Source organism: Anoplophora glabripennis, unplaced genomic scaffold, assembly GCF_000390285.2.
Source record: "Anoplophora glabripennis isolate ALB-LARVAE unplaced genomic scaffold, Agla_2.0 scaffold143, whole genome shotgun sequence".
Taxonomy (NCBI): Eukaryota; Metazoa; Arthropoda; class Insecta; order Coleoptera; family Cerambycidae; genus Anoplophora; species Anoplophora glabripennis.
Window position 1 is genome coordinate 65,089 of NW_019416225.1, and position 17,782 is coordinate 82,870.

General features: G+C 33.1%; 1 protein-coding gene across 2 annotated transcripts in view; it reads right to left on the minus strand.

Annotated features, from left to right (window-relative positions):
• LOC108914974 (GTP-binding protein GEM) overlaps nt 1–17,782 on the minus strand; it is a 75,324-nt gene that overhangs the window by 20,390 nt on the left and 37,152 nt on the right. The window lies entirely within an intron of this gene.

Here is a 17,782-nt window from a genome sequence, read left to right on the forward strand (position 1 = left end):
AAATGTCCACCACTATTTTCGATGCACGAACGACACCCTCGAATCCAATTTTCACGCACTCGCTTGAAAACACCTCAACAAAAGGAAGTAGTGGTACGCAAAAAACACTCAGACACGGTCCAATTCCAGATACCAACTGAATTGCGTATTGCTGATTGCTNAAAAACGGTGTTACATGCAATTCGATATCTTAATGTTTATACGCTTTATTTAAGAAATAATTTGAAATTCTGACATTTACTTGCATTTTGATGCGTTGTTTGGACGTCATTTGAAGAAAATTCATCGTTAAAAGTAAACTTTTTTTTCGTTCAATGTTTCCTGAAGTTCATAATCATTTTTTAAAATTTTTTTTTAGTACATTTTTACTAGTACCAAAGTAAACGAACTTCATCATGTCTACTAAGACTAATAGTAAGCAATGTTTCTGCTATATTATACAGGGTGTAAGTAGTTTGACTGTCATTACTTCAGCAAGAGATAGAGTAATCACAAATGAACAAAAAAGTTGTATATTACAGGGGCGTAAGATTAACAGTTTTCAAAATACAGCGAGTATTAATATTGGGGAGTTGCATCACAACGTGACAACAGCGCTTAACCTAACGCTACACAGCTGGTGCATGCGGCAGACTTGTCCTACGGAAAAAATGTAAACAACTATTATTGTGAACCGTTTAGTAAATTTCAAGACAATCGTTTTCCAGTTCTTAAATAAATAAAATAAAATGTATCGAATTTGTAGTACGAAGATAGTGGTGTGCTTAAATTTTAGCTCGAATTTTAGTAATTATGAATCTCTTGACTTTTAATCAAACGATGAATTAGAAAAATATGTAATTAAAGTACCCGAAGATTCACGTCATCCAAATAACCATACGTATTAAAAATAATTTAGGTACTTACCAAAATTCAATAATTTTTAAACGCACAAAACAAACTGCAACATATGCTCAAAATGTCCACCACTATTTTCGATGCACGAACGACACCCTCGAATCCAATTTTCACGCACTCGCTTGAAAACACCTCAAGAAAAGGAAGTAGTGGTATGCAAAAAACACTCAGACACGGTCCAATTCCAGGTACCAACTGAATTGCGTATTGGTGATTGCTGAACACCTTGGTAGTTTGTATTAATAAACCGCCCCGCTGTTGTCACATTGCTCGATATGAATTTTATCGAATTTTAAATTTATTACAACTCTAATTATTTTTTAGAATTAAGCATAAAGAATAGGGTGGCCCAAGAAAAACCAAATTTTTTTTTCGTGTCTCTTTTTAAAATAAGTTAGTTTATCATGTTTTAAGAGCCCCTCAAAAAATCAGCTCAAAAAAAATTTTTTTAGAGGTCGCTCATGATTTTTAAAAATTTCCAAAATCGTCAAAAATTTATTTTTTTTTAATTTTTTTCTCATTATTTTATCATTTTCTAGTTTGAGAAAATCTCGATTCTGAAAATTTCAAATCGATATTTTAATTTCTAAAGGTCACTCATAATTATTTTAACTTTCAAAGTAGTGTACTTAAAATGTTTTTGAGCGACCTCTAAAAATAAATATCAACGAACTGATCATTCTTTTTATTGAATTTGATGAAAAGAGTAGAAATAAATTACGAGACGCTTAAAAAATTTCTCGAGCGATTTACTACCGCACTGTGAGTATCAAATATTTATAATTTTTTAATTTTTTAAAATTTAAGTATCTCGTGATTTATTTTTATTCTTTTGTTCATCAAATTCAATAAAAAAAATTATTAGTTCGTTGATATTTATTATTAGGTCGCTCAAAAACATTTTAGGGACACTACTTTGAAAGTTAAAATAATTATGAGTGACCTTTAGAAATCGATAGAAATTTTTAGAATCGAGATTTTTTTCAACCTAGAGAATGATAAATTAAAGAAAAATTTTTTTTTTAAATCAATTTTTGTCGATTTTGGAAATTTAAAAAAATTTTGAGCTACCTCTAAAAAAAAATTTGTNGTGTCTTGTGATTTATTTATATTCTTCTGTTCATCAAATTCAATTAAAAAAAATATATTAGCTCGTTGATATTTATTTTTAGAGGTCGTTCGAAAATATAGGTACACTACTTTGAAAGTTAAAATAATCGAGATTTTTTTCAAGCTAGAAAATGATAAAATAACGAGAAAAAAATTTAAAAAAATCAATTTTTGGCGATTTTGGAAATTTTTAAAAATCTTCAGCCACCTCTAAAAAAATTTTTTTGATCTGATTTTTTGAGGGGGCTCTTAAACCGTGATAAACTAATATATTTTCACAAGAGACAGACAGAAAAAATTCGTTCTTTTGAGCCACCCTAATAAAGAAGTTGAAAAAAGTGATAAACATTGTATTTCATGTCATTCTATTCCTTAATTAATCAAGTTGGAGATTTTGATAATTTTTTTCTCGGAAATGGTTGAGTTTAGGATCCATGTCATATAAGGCTTTTTTTTGTTTATTTTAATGTATTCTATCGTCTGTTAAAATTAAGGCAAACAAACTTCAAACACTGTGTATACTCAAAAAGGCATGTGTATTTATTTACAAATCGATCTAGTCTCTAAAACAGTCCCAAAAAACATCGCGCCAATTTTTGCACCCCTTTTCCAAGCGCCCTAAATTGGTGCTTGAGCAATGAGACGATCGTTTGTCGCCCTGTGACAATTCCCGAAATCTCAAGACAATCCTGACACCACCAACGACGCCTCTAATTCGGGTTACTTAATATGATTAAGGAGTTTCCCCTCCACCCGTACACATAACCCGTGTCGAGTTAGACCTAATGACATTATTTCCATTTCCAACGTCTGGTTCTACATGAGGCCCCGTTTCAACGAACGGCGCGTTAATTGAAAGCGAAGCATTGCACAAGAGGGGTAATTCCCTGCGTTAAATCTCCGCCAAGGCTGTCGGTGTAGGAGGCAGCGCAGCCCCGTGGAGTGTATTAATAATTGTCTGAGGATGTCTACGTCTATTAATTAAACGTCTGTTGCACTCGTCCGAAGCCTCGGCGACGAGCTCGTGATTAAAAGTTGTAAGCGATCTTCATTTAATGATTGAGTGCGCGGTTTTCTCTATTTGGGTAATTTCCCACAAAAACGATTCAATAAATAGGCTGCCACTCCGCGGGGATCGATAAACGATAAAATTAGGAATGAATAAAACATACGAGGGCGATTTGAGAAGTTCGCTGCCTGACATACGAGTGGAGGCAGTATTTTAAATATTTTAGGTGCAATACAAACCGATATCTATCTCGTAACTGACAACAAAGTTTCATACAAGACATTTTGTTATATATACTTTAAAGTTTACATAATGAAAAAGAATTCAATGTAATATTACAAACTGTACTTTTGAGCTTTAGAGGAGGTCTTTCGACAGCGCATGCCATTTCCCAAGTTGTGAATTGCGTGATAGAGAGACTTGAGAGGGGAGAGCTGGTTGGGCTTACCCTATGTGACCTTAGCAAGGCCTTTGATTGCATTTCTCATGATCTCCTCATTGAGAAACTTTTCCGTTATGGTGTTAGGGGGATGTAGTTAGAACTATTCCTTACTTCCAGAAAGCAATGTGTTGCTCTGATCTAACTACAGTAGAGAGCGGGGTACCTCAAGGTTCGGTTTTGGGGCCCCTACTCTTTATTATTTATATGAATGACCTTTTTCTCTATTTGTCCTGAGAGATGTATATGCTACGCTGAAGATACATCCTTGATTTGTAGCAATAATAATGCAGTTTCCTTACAATTTGATGTAAATGTATTGAAAAATAAAGCCAATGAGTGGTTCGCAAATAATATTAAATTAAATTTGGATAAAACTCAACGTATAACGTTTTCCTGCGATAATAATATTACAAATGGATCTACAGTAGAATTATTGGGTTTGACGCAGCAAAATAACTTCCTTTCTTGAACGCGAAAGTACCATTTCGTATTCTAGATAGATACAAAAATAACTACCTATTCTCAATCATTCAGCGTTCCTTGTTTGTTAGTAAAGGTTGATGGTAAAAGTTTCTGCAAAAAAACACTAATTATCATAAGGTTTTATAATCTCAGACCGTTATTTCTCTAAGGTTTTTAAATATTTAATTTCTTTTGTGTAGTTGGGAAAAAATCCAATTAAATAAAAAGTGTTCTGTTTTGTTGTTACTTATGGTTGAACTGATATTTGAAATTAAATTTCTGTTGCTCGTCCCGAAAAGCAATAAACGACCTTATTGGAAGCCGGTGTGATGTATACTGTCAGTGTCAATACAAAAACTAATACGGAAATCCCCCGATATTGAATATTCAGACAACTGAGGCAATTCAAATATTTTGATGCGTCATAGAAAAAAAACAATACGCTTTTAGGGATTGTAATTTAAGTAACAAAGCCCTAAAGTGATATTTTATTGGTAAGGAGGTGTTATGTATACAATTTATTTTCTTTTTCGCTTGTCGATCATCGTCACTTTCAAACATGGGAGGCGCTAAAAATATTGAATTGTGCCTATATTTGGACCACAGAAGTATGGAAACATGTATACACAACTAATATGACTATTTTTATATTTTTCCATCTGTTACAAACATCAAACATTATAAATCTTTTTTTCTAAGGCCTTATTAATAAATTAATTGTAGCACCATTGCACACGCTGCTATTTCCGCTCCGAAAAATATGTAAAATTTATTTATAATTATTCCTGGGCTCTTGAGATTATCAAATTGTTGGCATTCTTTAAATCGACGAACATTTGCACATATAACTATTAACAGCTTTTCCTCTGAAGTTCATTTAAGGTTACATCACGTCGGACAGCAAACTGACGTAGGTGTAGATGACGGGCGTGTAAAGGCAGACGCAGCAAAATTATTAAAAAACGATTTCTTGATGACGTCAGACAAACTACGGTTTTTCTGTTGATTTATGTCTTAATGCCGTTTGCCGCAGTGAATTTTTTTAAGGGTTCTCTTGGAATTAAATTTACAAGATTTACAAGGGGCCGCTTAACGATGATATTTGAAATTTTAATGGCGAAAAATAATTCCTTCATTGAATTTTTCACACTGAAGGAAATAAATCGCTCTCTGTAAAGATCGCCCACAAGGGAGTCGTTTGTAAACAAATTTGGAATCACTTGGAGGTATTGCTATCCTTCATTGATTCTGGGAGAGAAGAAGATTTACATAGTACAGAGATTAACAGTTGTTTTTTTTTTTTGGTAAAATCACGAATTTTCTTCTTATTTGATTAAACTCCAACAGCGATGAAGACATAGTTACGAGTATATTTATTTTAGGTATTAATTCATTTTTACTTTTCCAGGATATATGGGTGTCAGTGGCAAATGCCGATGTGATAAATTAACACATTTAATCATCGATAACATTCAAAATAAGGGGTTGTATCTCTACATGTCAGTACCAGACATGAAAGCTAATGTATCACGTCGTTTTATGGTAATAGAAGACGGATTTTCTGTCGATTCAATTGACATTTACACAAAATATGTATAGATTTCATAACACAGATCTTTCCGAACGGTCACAGTGGGAAATTTATACTACAATGTATTAGAATAAAAATATTTCTTTCTTTATCACCTGTGACATATTGGTAGGTATTAATAGCTTCATGATTTGTATACCGTTCTTTTGGACAAAACACAGTTATACCTAATATAACTCTCAAACAAATGAGAAATGTAAGGAAGGTTTGTATTGGAAATTCTAGAAAATAAAATAACATTGCTATAATCCAATAAATTCAATTTAACTATAGTACAGTATTTAAAATATAAATTCGCTGTTCATTCTTTTTAATTATACCTTTCCTATCTTCTATAATCAGGCAGACGCTGCCAAATAGAGTTTTACTGCCCGCGGCAAAAGGCCGCAGTTCAATAATCGGACACTTCGAGGTAGGTTGCATTAGCCTGAACACCATAAACTTAAATTTATTTGGCGCCTTCACCTTACCATAAATCTGTACAAAGCGAGGATTCTCGCTCCGCTTCCCAAGTAGCTTAGAAAATCGGTATATTCTAATTTAGTTGACAATTAGAAAGAGAGTTACGGAGCAACTACGAATAGACGTAACCGAGCGCAGTTTGTAAAGTGGAGCTATAAACCAAGTCGTTCCGTTTTGTAAATGAACACAATGCATCTGTTCATAAGTTCAAAACGCGTTAAGCCAAGCGTCTTCGTGAAATTCGACACAGTTTTGAAACTAAATGTTCTTTAAATGGAAATACGGTAAGCTTTGAGGAAATAATCTCTGGAGAAGGTTCCACTGCACTTATAAACTTGTTATAAATTACCATTAGGTCTTCCTAGACAAAAACAGGGAAAAAATCTATAAATAGTTAAATAGAAATGCCTCCTTGGGAGTATTTGATATTTTGTTCCACTGTACTTAAAACTTTTTTAGAATTATTAATACGTTTTGCTTAATAAACATATTTTTTACCGTAACATGGAATTTTCGTCGTAATGTCCTGAAATTCAGTTTGCGGAAAGTATAAATAGATAAATAGAACCGCCGCCTTAGGAGAAGTTGATATTTTGAATGTAATTTGCTTCGGATATCGAAATACTGAGTCGTATTTTTCGAGATCAGGGACAACTTCAAAGAAATCCCCGACTCAGAGAAACGGAAGATATTGAAAACATCGGGGAGGGTTTTATTATAGCTTTATCCGCAATTCCCGGAATTGAAACATTAAATAATTACAGAACCGTTTATTTCATTTTCTCAGCATTTACAGTCGGTTCATGCCTAATTTTTTATAATTACACTGAAAAGAAAAACATACCAAAGGATTATAATATAAATGCACAGGTAGTAAAATACCAGAGACAATGCTGCAAACCAGTACCTTTAAACAAAAGTAAATAATTCTCAAAGACATCTCCTGACTCATCCTTTTCGCGCAAGGACATTATTTATTACAAAAAAGTTCAGTGTTACAGAAAACTTAATTAAATAAAACAAAGTACTAGAAATTGTCGCAAATAAAATGTAGACAACAGGATGTTTAACTGGCGATCAAAAAAATCGAATTTGCGCCACCTATTAACAGGAAACTGAATTAAAATCTCATATCACTGTCCTTCGTCTATTTAATAATAGAGACAAACGCCCATACTATTTACCATAATTTTATATACATACATTAACTGATTTTAAGTTTCTCATTTCAGCAGTAGATTGACCCTCGACAACCTTTTAAACGTTTTCCATTTTATAAAACTCTGGTGTTCACCAACAAATCCAAATAAAATAGTAAGAGCTCTAGAGTCGTGTTACAAACCACTAAGTACTTTGCTAAAGCTCATCAGACCCAGACAGAATAAGCAATTTAAACGGTTATTTTTGCTTTATTTGGAGGGTACGAGTGGTAGTGCGACTCAAGCTTATTACCTGTTATTTAGCTGCTTTCTGGTTTTGATCCTGTGAAAGCTTACCTGAAAGAACGAGAAACAGTTAATTGTATGAACTTTCCTCAACAGTTGCGCCACCCGTGCTATTTATTTTAAACCGTTTACTAAATACTACTATTACTTACTAAATGTAGAGACGGTTGTAAAATAAAAGGAATAAAAAATAACCCAGACTTTCCGCAGACGCTGGGGCGGTCTGAGCTCCTTTAAAACGTAATTTACATCTTTGGGTTGAGTATGATAAATTGTTTCAGTTACATGAACCGACAACTGTGAGATACTCGAGGTTGATGTGCAAGCTATCTCTTTTTAGTAAGACGTATAAGATCTAAATACTAAACTGAAAATTATACCCTATCGCTTTATTTTTCATAATCCTACCATTAATGAGAATACATATCAACAATTATAATGAAAATTTATTTACCGTGACCCACGACAATTGTAATAAACTTAACAAACTGAGACTTATCTTATAAACTGACTGCACTGACTTTCAGTAGAAGCAGTTTGCAGCACTGTTACGTCTAGTTACGTTCGTGTAACTTTTCTAGTATTGTTCGTCAATAAAATACTAGCTCTTTGTCCAATACACTTAAAGCGGAACTTTACTTCTAAAGTAAAAGTAGAATCGAATAAAAAAATAATGTAAAAACTAGTACTTGAGTGTATACTTGTGTAAAGTAGAGTTTGAAGTCGTGAGTACATATTTACAATAAAATCTATTAAAGTAGAAAAGGCCAAGTCAAAATAAAAAGACAGGGATCATTCAGCATTTGAATTAAGCGGAAACGAAGTTGTTTTGTTCTCATTTAAACGATTTCAGGAAACACTAGTCGGATTTGGATTTAAAAAAGTTCCTCATATAAATTTCCTGTACACCATTGTTCAGATGAATACGTTTTACTGGATATTTTCAATTCTTCTATGCTGATGTACCCTTGAACTCAATCCCTATAGGCAAACAAAATCTAACACGTATGTTTAAAATTAAAATAAACTTAGCTGTTTCTCCTCACCTAAAATAACTGATTTATTATGGATCGATTTCTTAAAACAATTTACTCTAATCGTACAGATTATATACACCGCCAACAACTAAATAAACGATGTATGAAAAATTGAAACCACCAACACAAAGGATCAAAGGTCATATACGATGCTTTTAGTAATGTTAGCTTTAGTATTAGGTATTCTACACGTTTTTTTAACGTTTGGCTTTAGAAGAAACAAATGGTGAAATTGCAATTTGGTGTTAAATGGCATTGAATAAATTATTATTAAACCAGAATGGTCCACATTCCAGTTCTGTATTCTGTAACGGTTAACAAAAACTGTATTTTTTCCAAACTTACCGAAATATCTGGAACTGGACCGGGTCTGAGTGTTTTTGCGTACCACTGTTTCCTTTTCTTGAGGTGTTGTCCAGCGAAAATGGTAGTGGACATTTAGAGCATTATGATGTTGTGATGAAACTCCCTAATATTAATACCCGCTGTATTTTGAAAAATTGGCTATTACTCGCTGTATTTTGAAAAATTGGCTATTAAGATCAAGGACACAACTGCTACAAATTAGATATATTTTAGGTGACTTCCAAATAAGAAGATTAGCTAGATGAAGATAAATATCCTCTGGAAATTTTATTTTAGCATAAATGTTAGGCATATTTATAGACTTTTTAGTCCAATTAAAAAAAAAACACAAATTTATATTTATTTACTTATAGTCTCTACAAAAAATATTTTCGGTGGAGACAGAGGTAAAATAAACGCTATAATTTCATAAGTTACAACAGATATTGGGGTGTTAACGGCACTGATTTATCTGTAGAATTAATATAATATTATCTCTGTTGGGCCATAGAAATATCAGCTTTAAACCAATAAACTTTCGCGAACTTTAAAAATCATCAATATTTCAGCCTCACCAAGAAAATGTGGAGCCTTCGATGAACTACAAAACAAGTTTCGTCTTTTCCGGAGCAGCTTATTTCCAAACTTCTCGGCCCGTCTCAATAAAGGAACAGTTGCGGTGCCTTGACGGTAGAGCTTACCGAGTTTACTTAATTAATCGGGAAATCGCGCTAATGCAGTCCGGCTGCTGGACCAAGCTAATTTGTCGAATCAATTATTAATTGAGACTTCAAAGAGGCTGGTTACGGGTAAGCGCAGGAATCTATCATGCGTTTCCGGTGAATTAGCCAATGAATTCCAGTGAGTTTAATCGCTGTTTTACACTTCCTGTCGTCACTTTCATTCCTAGCTAGATTGCATAAAAATGTGCCTGTGGAATTATAAATCCACACCACTTTAGTCCGCGTTTTCCTCACATACATTGTAAATTTACCGACGTTACGTTAAACGTTAAAAATAAAAAAATCGTGAAACTGTGTCAGGACATAAAAATATCCAACAGCTCTCAGCGTAAAACTGGCAAATTTATAATTTTCTCTGACCTACTAGCTTTTACGAGGCATTAATCAAAGTGCAGAAGAAAGTCGCGCCAAAAAACAATCGAAATTTTTTTGGCAATTTAAAAAAGACCGTAAATAACATTCTCTTAAAAGTTACAAAGTATTATTGTGCTTAAATAAATTTGAGTACACAACTGCATTTGTTAATGAAACAATAAAATCTATCCGTCTTCAAATAATAAAACCCGAATATAAATCAACATTATGAATGTATGTATGAGAACAGCGGGAACAGTTTTATGTTAGGGCAATTTTTATTGTAGCGCAATACAAGCGAATCTTTGTTTTTCTTGGAGCATACCTTACATACTAGATATAATATTTATATTCTGTGACCAATGGCTATAAAAATAAGTTTAGAATTTACGCGACTTTACTAGAGGTATTTTTGTATGTCTCGCGTGTATGCCATAAATCTATATATTTTTTTCTAAAGCCGTTGCAGGCGTTCGGAATTAACTTACGTAAATGTGAGTAAATAAAAGTCCCTTTATTGAAACTAAACTGGAAAACACATCGATTGCTATAATCTTATTAATTTTAACTTGCCAGGAATAACACAAGTTGTAGTACATTTTCAAATCAAATTCGATTTAGTTAATTTAACGTTTGCTGAACTGATGATCCCTAAAAGGACTAAAAAATATGTTTAATTGAATTATAAGTGAATGTTTAATTTAAATATAGAAGTTGCTTGCGATATCACTCAATCAGCAATCATTTGTTTACACCTCGAGTTACGTCAAAGGTAAACGTGGTCGAACCAGACGAAAGCCGAATTCTATTTAGAAATGTTATTCAGTGTCTATATATGCGACAGCATCATCATATTACGTAAGTATCGGTTTGAGTTTAAAACGTGAATAAACAGTTTTCCTAATATTATTTTTAATAAATTATTTTATTCGATACAAAAGTACCAAAGACAGCTTGACGTTCCAAATGGACAAATTTCTTTATATTCTTTTCTCGAACTTAAAAAACTAAAGGTAATGGATTGAGGCTATTGTTTATAGTGCAATAGGACTAAACAGTCTATATATTATCTAGTAAGAAATCTAAGTTGTCTGAAACAAAGAATTACGCCAACACTTTAATTTCAAGAATGTAAGTTTGTCATCTAAGTAGGTCGATTAGAAAAACGTTTTGATAAAATTCCTTGTCACGGGTATAAGTGGGTTTAGATTTTACGGGACAATGGTTCAAACGGGTCAAAAAGAAAGAAAAAAATTGAGTACCCCCAAACCCTATAACACAATTTTCCAGTCAAGCTCTCGACTGGAATTATTGGCATACCGAATTATGTTATTTTCGTGCCCTATTGGACGTGGAGAACTTAATAAAGGGAGCATTAAAAACACAAAGGAAAAAGGAAAAGCATGCAAATGAAACTGCTCGTGAACCGTAGGACCAATTCATTTTTGTTCTGTTGCCAAATTAAAAAAAGAACCAAAGTTTGTATATCTCACTTTTATTTCTAAATTTTTACTTAGTATTAATCTATGCAATCAATAATAAATGTTCATTCACGTTCAACAATGTGGCTCCTTTGAAATATAACAAAGTTACTAACTGTTGATCGATTGTTATTTTGGTTGCTACTTATTCCTCGTCTCACATTTCGAAAACTTTACGAACTTGAGCAACTTTGGACGAGTATAACAGGAAATTTATTACGTCCCTAGAAAGCAAACAAAGCCTGAATGCAGCGTGTAATTAAATTATATAAAGTTGCTATAAGCATATCTTTATGACTTAAAAACTCTTGCATATCAGATACATACAGATTTGTATTCAAATCCTTCAATTGTTACATTAAAAAATATTTTTTTATATGTCATATTTTGTCTATATAAAACTTTCCAAAGTCCTCACAAATACAAACGTTTTACTAGGCGTTATATGAAACATTAATATACAGGATGTTTTTAAATTATGACGCAAACGAGACAGAAGATAAAGATATCATATTCATGCAGTCTTCAGAACGCATTTTTTTAAAAATAATTCCAAAATGGTCCAAATTAAACTCGGTACCATCACGAAGAAATAGTTTTCCAAAATTTGCGAATTAAGGGTTAATTTTCTTCTGAAAGAATAGAAAAAATTTGTTTTCTTTGAAATTTTGCTGGTACTATATATAATCAGTTGAAATAAAAAAAGAAATAGTACATTTGTGCTAAGTTTATTTTTCCACATACATGTGCCTGCTTTTTTAGATATAGCATTATTGGATTCCGTTATCAATTTTCTCGCTATTTTTCCCAGTTTTAATTGAAATAATATGTATCAGTACAATACTACCGTTACTACAACTTTTAAGATGTTTTTTTCAGGAAAATATATTACATCATTGAAAACATAGAATTTTTTTAGCCAGCCAATTTACCTCCTCTTCAATAAAAATCTTTTTCTCAATAAAATTATTGTAATCTTAAGTCTAAAGACCCCTACTGAGTTTCCTGTGAAATCAAGCCATCTTGAAGCTATTAAAATTTTTCTGCCCCAGTTCTGCACCATATTTTTGAAACACCTTGTATAACATGCATATCCTGTTAACAATGCGGCACGGACAAAAAATGACAAATATTTAAAAACCAGAACAGTGCATGCCCGTTTTGCTTCCTTGAACCTATGATTTTAGCGATTTTTCCATGTTTTTCGTCCTTGCTGGCGGGACCATATTTTCATTAAATCCCTGTGGCCACTCGACGTCCTTAGACGCGTGTATTGGTCTGGGTCTACATTCACAGCAATCGTTCTGAACAGCTGGCACCTGCCAAATTTCATTAAGGGTCAGAACCCGCAAGCAGACAAGGGAAACCGAGGCGTTACGAGGGTGAAGTAACCTAATTTTCCTTAACTGTCCCAGCTGTTTTTTCTCCCGCAACAAGTAATTGCAGATTTGTCGAATTGGCTTCGGACGAACATTTGTAGAAGGCGATGTTTCAATAATGAATATAGAGATGAAGCAAATGTGTGAAATTTTTCATTACTGAAGTATCTCTTCCGTAAAAGATTGTTGTGTTGGCTGCAATTCTTTAGTGATTTGGACGGCAAAAGAACGTGCAAGTCATGCAAGTGCAAGTGGTTTTCCTATAGGCTTTTAAGGCTTACACCAGTAGTTGATAATGCGTGGAAAGCTCTGCTGTAACGTCACGTCATATTCTCATCAGCAGGTTGGTAAGGGTTCCAATTTGATATAACCTAAATGCCATTATTTGCGATGACAAAAATAGAAGAGCCGTTGTTACATTGAAAGTTTTTAACGTACTGTCAGATGGAAGGCTATATAGATTTTTAGTTCACCTTCTTTCGAGAAAATAGGTAGAATACAAATAAAAAGGCTGTTACAAAAATCTGCGTCGTCTTTAATTATGTCACGTTTCTTGGTATTACATTTTTAACACGCTCGACACTGGTAAATTATCTATTTATTTTATTCTCCCGACATTTTTATCATCCACTTTTCGTTTCTGCTATACTTCATACTTTTTATTACAATGTGGCAACTAGCAACCGGTGGTCAGAAATCCAAAAAAAAATACGTTTGTGTACCTTCCTGGCACATTTTTGTAAGACAGGGTTCTCAAGGAAAAAATTATGTAAAATTTAAACGAATACGCCGAATTTAATAAAAACGACGGAAGATATTTTCCGCACGTATAAAAAATTTCGTAAACTTTTAAAGATACCAGGAAAATGAACTGAAACCATAAAAATTGAAAAATCTTCAGTTTTGTTTACGAAATAAAATCCAAATAAATATTTTCCATACATTAATGTTTGAAGTGGTTATATAAATACAATTTTATTTTTGAATCTCGGAAATCGATGGTCAACAGAATGATTCAATGTTAAGGAATATACTAAAATAACTTTGCGGCTCTTTGATCTGCCGTATATTTTTATTAATTATGAGTGTTATGAATTACGATTACACTAAAGGTTTCATTGCTACCATCCTGTAAATCTTCGCATATCTCTTCATCTGAAGAGAAGTTTAAGTTTGATTTAAACGAACAATAAGGAGTATTCCGCAACCTGCTTCTGCCAAAAGTTAAAACAGTTGTTTACACATCCCTGATACTTAATATTTATTTTAATAATTAAAATGGTAGAGTCAGTAAATGGTACACCAAAATTACAGTTCAGGCTGTTCGGGCGTTTTATAAAGCAAGGGCGGGAGTTCCGCAAGGCTCCACCCTTGTGCCGTTGCCTTTCGTATGTGTTATAAATGCTAATGTCATCCAATGTGTCTCCTGTTTGCGGGCGATTTCAAAATCTACAGAGAAATTAATTCTACTGATGACTGCACTAAACTGCAAGATGATCTAAACCAGGTATTTCGTTGGACAGAAGAAAAATCGTTTGTGCTTTAATGTAAAAAATGTTTTTCAGTACCATTTACCTATGGAAGGGACGTAATTAAATATTAGATATAGTATTAATAGTGTTTTTGGATACAAAATTTAGGGATTGTTCTTTTTTAATGTCTTTCAAATAATTTCTCTAGGTATAACAAAAGCATGCTGATATTTTACTGTATTTGCAAGCAAAACTGTTAAAAAATTAATCTGGAAATTATATCTGTTTTTTTGATAACTTTTATTTTGAAATTCGTGTGACAAAGTGAACATCCAAATTGGGTATAAATACAAAAGCTACTAAGTATTAAAAAATTTCCACCCTTCAAAGCCTTCAAGGCGTAATTGGGCCAGTTATTAATTTTAAAGTCGTGAAATTTATTGGCTTTCGCAACCCTTCATATCGCGTTAAATTTAAGTCGTTTAAGCCCCCCTTATTAACGCTGTAGGGTGAGTTTGAAAGTAACTTATAACAATAGCCTCTTCTCTACCTTGGGCCCTTCTTTGTTTCAGTACATCATTATTGCCAATACAAAGGATCGAACAATAGTCGGTTTCTTGCTGATATTAAAGTTCCTATATTGGCCTGAAAATAATTTTTAATAACATGTAAAGATATTTACTAGTTTTTTAGGTTCAAGATAGAAAATAATAGAAAGCATATTTAGGCCCGTCACACACGTGCGATGCGTTGCCGTTGCGGAGACGTACACTTCTGTGTGTGAGTCAAATAATAGGTGCCGCGTTATTAATTGAAAAAGCTTGGAAATTACTCCACTTTTAATTAGCAAATTCAAATATAGAACGTAAAAAATACGTTTAGCGAGGAAACAAATTGACAAAGAGATACTTCCTGCCGGTAAATTAGAGCAATATCTTAAAATATAAACTGATCGATCTAGAACTGAGATAAAACGGAAACACCTGCCGCTGGACCAGCCTCTCTTGCTAATTTTAGGTTAGGAAATGATAGATGACGGTGATTTTGAATCCACACTTCCTAGATCGTTAAATCAAACACCCTGCGGCATAAGTTGGGTTATTTTCGACCTCTCAACAATTTTTTCTGTACGTGGCGTGAATTTATCTTATCTATTTATATAAACAGAGCTATACACGATTTATTAGATACAATTACATTTATCAGCAAGTAATGAATTTGCTTTCATGCCCAAGCCAACCACTGACGTCATTTTCTAGCGCTAACTTAATTAATTATTAGATTGGAACCAGCGCGAAAAACATTCGACGAAAATTTAATCTAGGAAGTCGTGCGACCAAAAACTGGTGCGAGAAATGTGGAATAAAGCGGTATAGTTTTCAGGTAAAAGTTACTTTTTAAATACTTAGTTATCTATGGAACAAGACACAATACTTTTCATTTACGAAATATCGAAAATTAAATTCAAATAAATTTCTTTGACATAATATAAATTCTGGGGACCCAGCAGTGAAAATTCAGACTGCTTAGTACGCTTTTGGTTTCTATCATTGTACCGACTGAAGTCACGTAGCTAATGCCAATATCTTTTGATTTATAACGTAGAATTTAGCTGTGCATATTACAAAAGGTGGATTTTCCTCTCAGTCAATTCATGTTAACTTACAAATATAATATTCGGTTAGGAAACATTGGAAATCTCTTGTTTTCTACGACAATGACTGCTGCTAAAAATTAATTTCTCTATACTAGTCGTCTTATATCTCTTGTACGGGAGGGGATATTGGAAAACCTGTATTTGAGAAAAGTTGTTAAAAAAAATGAGGTATTTAATGTAACAAAAATACAAAATTGGGAAGAATAATTTCCACGACGTTTGGGTAAAGTTACTATTACAACAATCACCCTGTACGCATCCCATATAATCAATATTCCATTACATCATTATTCCCGTGTAATCACGTCATCGCAACTAAGTGTTTTTAATCAATTTAGCAATATGTTACCCAACAACGAATGCACGTTGCGAGAGGCAATACAGTTCGGTAGTTAGATGCGTTCTAATCGATATTCACTTCAGGCAAACGGTGTCTAAGCAAGCAAAAGATCTCACGTTGGTAGGAATGCACACCTTTCCCTTAATTAACACCGCTGCGTCAAAGGAGGCCTTGTTTCGGTAGTTTCGCCCCGAAATAGCTCCCGTTTTACCACAATGCGGATAGAATTGCTCACAGTTAACTTGTACGATTCTCAGCAATCGATGAAAAATGAGGTCTAGCGACGAAAAGTATTCTACGTTTAATATATCTTTGGTGTTTACCCAGATAAAATAATCACGCTGTATACGTGATAGCTTTTCGAAGATAAGTGGTGTTAAATATAAAAGACGAATGAGTTTTCCAGCAAATGTAGCTGTAAAATGGAACGGCAGCGTTTTATGAGTGGATAAAATCCTTAAAAATGGGAACAAAATACATCAGCGCTAAATAGACAATCAAGGCAAGTAGAGTTTTTGCCCGTTTGGAGTTATAGGTGGCTCAAACTTGAATGTAATGTGTCTTCAAGTTGGGATGACATGGAACCACTCCGGAAATGGGGCTAAATAGAGTAGATAAAAGCGAAACTTCGGTAAAGTGTATTTCTGTATTTATTTAACAAAAAAAGTAACCCCTTATATATTTGTTTCGTTTTATTAATAACATTCGATAATAATACAAGTCTCGCTGATTTTCTGGATAGTTGTTGTTAATTATTAGATCTAATACAGAAAATAAATTCTAATTTGTTATAAGTTAAAAAAGTACTTTTTACTTCAGTACTTTTTACTCTATTTTAAAGCCAACTTATTTTTTTAAATCGTTGAGTGAAATCAAGTAATATTCTTCGATAATAGAAATCTAGGTTGCAAAAGATCTGTAGCCACACAAACAAGATTTCACTTGATTAAAAAAAAAGTTTTGAATTTGAATTAGCATTAGATTAAAAAATTCGAGACGTGACAATAAAACAAGTCTTTTAAAAATCACCCTGTATATTCACAAATCTTAACGGAGGACTTTTTTAAGCAATCATTTACTGATTTAGACAGCCCTATTCTATACACATAACTGATTCTATTATTTGTGTTGTACTTATAAATAAATAAATCTTACTTGGAGCGCTGGTATTTTTTGACCAACTCTGCTTGTTAATATCGAATTAGCGTTAAACCCGCGATTGGGCAGGCCGACTATAAGTCAATCCTATTAGTTGGGATCGATGAAACAGCAGTTCGTCGGAAGACCGACACCACATAAACTGTGTATTGCGGATTGGAGCTATGTAGACATATCGATTGAAATTAATAGAAAGAAATAAATCTGAAACGACATGTCTGGAGCGGAAAAAAATACAGAACGGACGTAATCGTTTTCTACCCCATCGACCGATTTGTGGAGGTCTTCAAACTGCGATTTTATAAAGTTTTGTAATACGTACTAAATTGTTATGTATAGTAATAATAGTGTATACCAATATTAGTACGCTTCTGGAAATATATTTATTCAAATATTAA